This window comes from Phascolarctos cinereus, unplaced genomic scaffold (genome assembly GCF_003287225.1).
Source record: "Phascolarctos cinereus isolate Bilbo 61053 unplaced genomic scaffold, phaCin_HiC Scaffold_5;HRSCAF=322, whole genome shotgun sequence".
In the NCBI taxonomy this organism is placed as follows: Eukaryota; Metazoa; Chordata; class Mammalia; order Diprotodontia; family Phascolarctidae; genus Phascolarctos; species Phascolarctos cinereus.
The window spans coordinates 70,745,624-70,753,582 of NW_027555958.1; the positions used below are offsets into that span (position 1 = coordinate 70,745,624).

Consider the following 7,959-nt stretch of genomic DNA (forward strand, 5'->3'; position numbering starts at 1 on the left):
GTGTCATTCCCCAATTCAAAAATGATCTAAAGATATGAACAGACAGTTCTCAAGGGAAGACCCAAGGTGAATTAGTTATATGAAAAATACTTCAAATTACTAATAATGAGATAAATGTGAATTAAAGTAATTCTGAGGTTCTATTTATACTCATCAGCAAAATGACAAAGATGACAAAAATGGAAAAGATGACAAAAAATGAAAATGACAGATATTGGTGAGGCTATGGGAAAAGAGACACATTGATGCTCTGTTTGTGGACCTGAGAATGGATGCAACTATTCTGGAAAGCAATGTGGAATTATACATTCAAAAATTTTCTAAACAGTGCATGCCCTTTCACCTGGCTATGGCATTGCTAGACCTATAGTCCAAAGAAATCAAAGAAAGAAGAAAATGTCCTATATATAAATTTGTGAAAATTATTTTGGGGTGACAAAAACCAAACAAATTTGAAAACTAAGAGGATGTCCTTTAATTGGGGAATGGCTTAACAGGCTGTACTATGTGAGTGTAAGGGAATGCTATTGTGCTATTAGAAATGAAATAGAACTTCCCTACGCCACTGGGCCACCTGGATCTGGCTGACTCTCACCCTATTTCCCTCCTTCCCTCAGGAGATGTTGGTCCTCCAGATTAATTACAACCCATTTAAGAAGCCATTAGGCTTCATTAAGATTCTCCAATGGGTAGCTTCCATCTTTTCTTTTACCATTTGTGGAGGTTTTAAGAGCAAAATAAGTTTCCTAATTTCCTGCCTAAGTCAAAGTCTTCCTAAAATGAGACAGCTGAAACTGCCTTTGCCTATCCATTCAGGTTGAATAAGGTTTCACTTAGTGCAACATTGGAGCTCTGAGTAACATAAGTTGGAGCAATTATGTTCTTATAGAAGATTTCTCTTCTTCCACTGAGTTCTATATTACATTTTACAGCCTTGTTCTTATTATGCTGCATTGCTGCACTTGTACTTTATATTGGTTATATGAACCTATATTGAGAGAGTCAACATTCCTTTTATTGACTTCCTTTTTACTCTTACTGCTACTTTCTTATGGTTGTTGAGCATTTCACCTGAGACTAAAGCTCTGACTGTAAGATGACCACAAGTGAAAATCTTATTGGTCAGATTGACTCTTGCAAGAAGGTAAACTGCTACTTTGACTCTGTGATCAGTATGAGATCTCTGAATGTATCTGTGATCTTTGGTTTTCTCAACATGATACTTTGGGGAGGAAATGCTTGGTTTGCATATAAGGAGACCAGTTTTCATGGTCAGCCAAATGTTTCTACCCATGGCACAGGAACAGTTGCACCTCCTATAGGAATGTAATTAAATGAGAAAACTACCCTGTGTGAAATAATCTATTCTACAACATATTGCCAGCATCTTTTGAGACAATGTAATTTGTTTCTAATAAAAGTGATGGCATTTACAATAAATTGATGGATTAAAAATTCTGCTAGTTTTCCATGAAATATGTGCCTTAGATACAAAATTAGGATGTGTTTCAATTTGTAGAATCAAAGATCCAGAGATTTATTATGAGATTGTATACATAAAAATGAATGTGCAGTTTCTTTACTAATTTTTTTTTTTGCATAGCGAAAGTGTTTACCCCTTAGGCCTTAGCACATGTATCTTTATTCAGGAAGAGGATGTATTATCCTATCTTTTCTTAAAAAGTAAGAAACTGAATTTGAATTACACACTACCTTAAGTTTGTACAGTTCATATACCTTAAGACCTGTCTTGGATAAAAAAAGGTTTATTGCATTATAAATATAGCATAGTAAAAAAGTCTTTAGTTCAGAACTTAAATCTAAATACTGTTCATGTTAAAAACTCCTGATTGTGAAGATGGGTTTTAAAATAAATAACCTTCAATAGTTAATAATTGTATAAAATTGTTTTGAGGTTAGATTAGAAAATTGTTTTGAGATTAGAAATTTTAAGTGCATATAGATGTTCTTTGATCCAGTTAATATAATAATAAATCTGCATTATGTTTATATTATGCTGGTTGGTTTCATACTAAGTATACTCTACATATGTTTTTTCTAGACACTTTGAAAAGCATATTCTTATTAATATATGTCCTCTGTTACTCATGCTACTTGGTTTAAGGATGGGATAATCCTGCAGGTATAGACTCTTTTTTTCCTTTTGTTTAAAAACTCATTCAGAGGACAGAAGAAATTATTTTGTTTACTTTTGCAATGCATTTAAATGTTTAGAATCAATGAAGTTACTATTGGAAGCTCAGCTTTGATATTATGAAAATAAAAAATTAGATCCAAATTTCATTTTTCTTAATGTTCTCATTCTTACTGCATAAATAGATGATTTTTAAAATTATGTGTGGAAAGCAAAGGAACAGAAGTGAGCTAGCTACATAATGCATGCCTGTTTCTTTGTACACAACATCTTTGCTCTTCTTCAGCCAGTCACAGAGATGGCTATACCCACAAGTGTTCCACCTGCACTATCCACAATGCTGATATTTCTCCATCTAATCACAAAGTTCTTCTATGTACCTTATCCTGTAGCTTATTCCTCCTAAACCTATTCTTTATCCTTATTAAAATCTCTTGCCATACTATTCCCTGCTTTCCCAACTCTGGCCTCACTTTCCTTCTTTCAAAATCTTGATTTTATACTATATACATATATATATATATATATGTATATATATATATATACACAAATATATATATGTACATATATATTTATGTACTATATATATATATATATACATATATACAAATATATGTACATATATATGTACATATATATTCAGTATATTGAATACATGTTCAATTCAATATATTGAATATATATTCAATTCAATATATTGAATATATATATATATATTCAATAATAATTATTATTATTGGATCAATATATTGAATATATATGTGTGTGCACACGCGCATGCACACACACACACACACACACACACACACAGAGTGTCCTTTGCCTCTGTTTCAGGTACCTTAACTACTCCTATAACTCAGGCTTTCAACCTCATCCTTAAACCTCCCCCTCTCATTCTACATATCCAATCAGTTGCTAAGTTTGTTCATTTTCACCACAAAAAAAATCTTACTTTTTGGTCTTCAACATCTCTTTTCTGTGTTATTGTGATAGTCTCCTAATTCCTCTCCCTGTTTTATTTTTCTTCTCTCTAATCGATCCTTCTTTTAATTGTCAAAGTATAATTGCTAAAGACTAGGTTTGACTGTGTCACTCCCCTGCTGCAGAAACTCCAATGGTCCCCAAATTGACAACACCAAGGAATATAATAGCAAAATTCCAAAATTGCCTAATGAAAGAGAAGGTGCTGCAGCAGCCAGAAAGAAGCAATTTAAATATCATGGAACCACAGTCAGGATTACATAGGACCGTGCAGCTTCTACATTAAAAGACCGCAGGGCATGGAACATGATATTCCATAAGGCAAAGGAGCTTGGAATGCAGCCAAGGATCAATTACCCAGCAAAAATGAGCATCATTTTTCAAGGCAGGAAGTAGATATTCAACAAAATAGGAGACTTCCAAACTTTCCTGACAAAAAGACCAGAGCTCAACAAAAAATTTGATCTTCAAGTACAGGACTCCAGAAGGACTTAAAAATGTAAATAGGACAGAAGGATACAATATGTTGTTAATAAGGGGGGGAGGCTGTTTAAACCCCTACAAGGGAGTATGAGACTTGCAACCCTTGAGAACTGTATTGTTATTACACCTTGTTAAAGGAGTACACATAAAGAGGGTGGATATTGGTTGACTTTGATGTAATGATAAAAATAAATCTAATCAAGTGGGTTAAATGGATCCAAATAAGTGGATCAATCTGATCTTAGAAAATGTATTGAGAAAGGAGGAGGCAGACAAGGGTAAATTACATTACAGGAAAAGACACAAAATCCTATTACAGCAGAGGGAAAGAAGGAGGGGGGAGCATTGTTTGAACCTTACTCTCATCAGATTTGGCTCAAGAAGGGCATAATATAATCAGTTAGGTATAGAAATCTAACTTGCCCTATAGGCAGTAGGAGGGAAAAGGGGAAAGAAAAGGGAGGGGGAAAGAAAAGGGAGGGGGAAAGAAGGGAGGGAAGCAGCAGTAAGACTAAAGGGGAAGAAAAGGGAAAGGGATAATAAAAGGGGGAAGGGACTGAAGGAGGTGGTGGTCAAAAGCAAAACACTAGTGAAGGGGAAAGGAAAAAGGAGAAAGAAAAGCATAAATGGGGGGAAAAGGATGGAGAAAAAGACACAGATAGTAATCATAACTGTGAATGTGAATGGGATGAACTCTCCCATAAAACAGAAATGGATTGCAGAATGGATTAAAAACCATAATCCTACAATATGTTGTTTACAGGAAACACATTTGAAAAAGAGTGACACATACAGGGTAAAGGTAAAAGGCTGGAGCAGAATATATTATGCTCAGCTGAAGTAAAAAAGCAGGGGTAGCAATCCTGATCTCAGACAAAGCAAAAGCAAAAATAGATCTAATCAAAAGAGATAAGGAAGGAAACTACATCCTGCTAAAAGGCACCATAGACAATGAAGTAATATCATTACTAAATATATATGCACCAAATGGTATAGCATCCAAATTCTTACAGGAGAAGTTCAGGGAGTTACAGGAAGAAATAGACAGCAAAACTATACTAGTGGGGACCTGAACCTCCCCTCTGCACTAGATAAGTCTAACCACAAAATAAACAAGAAAGAAGTTAAGGAGGTGAATAGAACATTAGAAAAGTTAGGTATGATAGACCTCTGGAGAAAACTGAATGGGGATAGAAAGGAATATACTTTTTTCTCAGCAGTACATGGCACATACACAAAAATTGACCATGTACTAGGGCATAAAAACCTCACAATCCAATGCAGAAAGGCAGAAATATTAAATGCATCCTTTTCAGATCATGATGCAATAAAAATTATATGTAATAAAGGGCCATGGAAAGATAGACTAAAAAATTGGAAACTAAATAATCTAATCCTAAAAAATGATTGGGTCAAACAACAAATCATAGAAACAATCAATAATTTCATTCAAGAGAATGACAATAATGAGACAACATACCAAAAAGCAGTTCTTAGGGGAAGTTTTATATCTCTAAATGCTTACATAAATAAAATAGAAAAAGAGGAGATTAATGAATTGGGCATACAACTAAAAAACTAGAAAAAGAACAATTAAAAATCCTCAACTAAACACCAAATTAGAAATATTGAAAACCAAAGGAAAAATTAATAAAATTGAAATTAAGAAAACTATTGAACTAATAAATAAAACTAAGAGCTGGTTTTATGAAAAAACCAATAAAATAGATAAGCCTTTGGTTAATTTAATTTAAAAAAAGAAAGAAGAAAACCAAATTACTAGTATCAAGAATGAAAAGGGAAGCTACCACCAAGGAAGAGGAAATTAAAACAATAATTAGGAATTATTTTGCCCAACTATATGCCAACAAATTTGACAATCTTAGTGAAATGGATACATATTTACAAAAATATAAATTGCCCAGATTAACAAAGAGGAAGTAAAATACTTAAATAACCCCATCTCAGAAAAAGAAATTGAACAAGCCATTGATGAACTCCCTAGGAAAAAATCTCCAGGGCCAGATGGATTTACATGTGAATTCTATCAAACATTTAAAGAACAATTAATTCCAATACTATATAGACTATTTGGGAAAATAGGTGAAGAAGGAGTCTTACCAAATTCTTTTTATGATACAAATATGGTGTTGATACCTAAACCAGGAAGAGTCAAAATAGAGAAAGAAAATTATAGACCAATTTCTCTAATGAATATAGATGCAAAAATTTTAAACAAAATACTAGCAAGTAGATTGCAGCAACTTATCACAAGAATAATACACTATGACCAGGTAGGATTTATACCAGGAATGCAGGGTTGGTTCAATATTAGGAAAACTATCAGCATCATTGAGCATATCAACAACAAAACCAACAGAAACCACATGATCATCTCAATAGATGCAGAAAAAGCTTTTGATAAAATACAACACCCATTCCTATTAAAAACACTAGAAAGCATAGGTATAAATGGAGTCTTCCTTAAAATAATAAATAGCATCTATCTAAAACCTTCAGCAAGCATTATATGTAATGGGGACAGGCTAGAAGCATTTCCAATAAGATCGGGGTGAAACAAGGATGTCCATTATCACCACTGTTATTCAATATTGTACTGGAAACTTAGCTTTAGCAATAAGAGAAGAAAAAGAAATTGAAGGCATTAGAATAGGCAAAGAAGAAACAAAGCTATCACTCTTTGCAGATGACATGATGATATACTTAGAGAATCCTAGAGAATCAAGTAAAAAACTACTTGAAATAATAAACAACTTTAGCAAAGTTGCAGGCTATAAAATAAACCCACATAAATCATCAGCATTTCTATATATTACCAACAAAGCCCAACAGCAAGAGATAGAAAGAGAAATCCCATTTAAACTTACTGTAGACATTATAAAATATTTAGGAGTCTACCTCCCAAAACAAACCCAGGAACTCTATGAACACAATTACAAAACACTTTTCACACAAATAAAATCAGATCTAAATAATTGGAAAAACATCAGTTGCTCATGGGTAGGCCGAGCTAATATAATAAAAATGACAATCCTACCTAAGCTAATTTACTTATTCAGTGCCATACCAATCAAACTACCAAAAAATTATTTTATAGAGTTAGAAAAAATAATAACAAGATTCATTTGGAAAAACAAAAGGTCCAGAATATCAAAGGAACTAATGAAAAGAAATGCAGGGGAAGGTGGCCTAGCAATTCCAGATCTTAAATTGTATTATAAAGCAGCAATCATCAAAACTGCTTGGTACTGGCTAAGAAATAGGAGGTGGATCAGTGGAATAGGTTAAATATGCAAGACACAGTAGTCAATGACTATAGTAATCTATTATTTGATAAACCCAAAGACCCCAGCTTCTGGGATAAGAACCCACTCTTTGAAAAAAACTGCTGGGAAAACTGGAAAAGAGTATGGCAGAAACTAGGCATAGACCCAAATCTCACACCATATACCAAAATAAAGTCAAAATGGGTTCATGACTTAGATATAAAGGCTGATACCATAAGTAAACTGGGAGAACAAGGAATAGTTTACCTATCAGATCTATGGAGAACAGAAGAATTCATGACCAAACAGGAGATAGAGAACATTATGAAAAGCAAAATGGATAATTTTGATTACATTAAATTGAAAAGTTTTTGCACAAACAAAGCCAATGCAACTAAGATTAGAAGGAAGGTAGAAAATTGGGAAAGAATTTTTACAACCAGTCTCTCTGATAAAGGCCTCATTTCTAAAATATATAGAGAATTAAGACAAATTTATAAGAACACAAGCCATTCCCCAATTGATAAATGGTCAAAGGATATGAACAGACAGTTCTCAGATGAAGAAATTAAAGCCATCTATAGCCATATGAAAAAATGCTCTAAATTGTTATTGATTAGAGAAATGCAAATCAAAACAATTCTGAGGTACCACATCACACCTATCAGATTGGCCAACATGACAAAACAGGAAAATGATAAATGTTGGAGAAGATGTGGGAAAATTGGAACACTAATACATTGTTGGTGGAGTTGTGAAATGATCCAACCATTTTGGAGAACAATTTGGAACTATGCCCAAAGGGCTACAAAAATGTGCATACCCTTTGATCCAGCAATAGCACTTCTAGGGCTATATCCCAAAGAGATCAAACAAATGGGAAAAGGACCCACATGTACAAAAATATTCATAGCAGCTCTTTTTGTGGTGGCAAAGAATTGGAAATTGAGAGGATGCCCATCAATTGGGGAATGGCTGAGCAAGTTGTGGTATATGAATGTAATGGAATACTATTGTGCTATAAGAAATGATGAACAGGCTGACTTCAGAAAA

At 33.5% G+C, this 7,959-nt stretch overlaps 1 pseudogene; it reads left to right on the forward strand.

Annotated features, from left to right (window-relative positions):
• The first annotated feature begins 620 nt into the window (after window positions 1–620).
• LOC110216351 (synaptophysin-like protein 1 pseudogene) lies at window positions 621–1,330 on the forward strand (annotated as a pseudogene).
• Window positions 1,331–7,959: the final 6,629 nt, after the last annotated feature.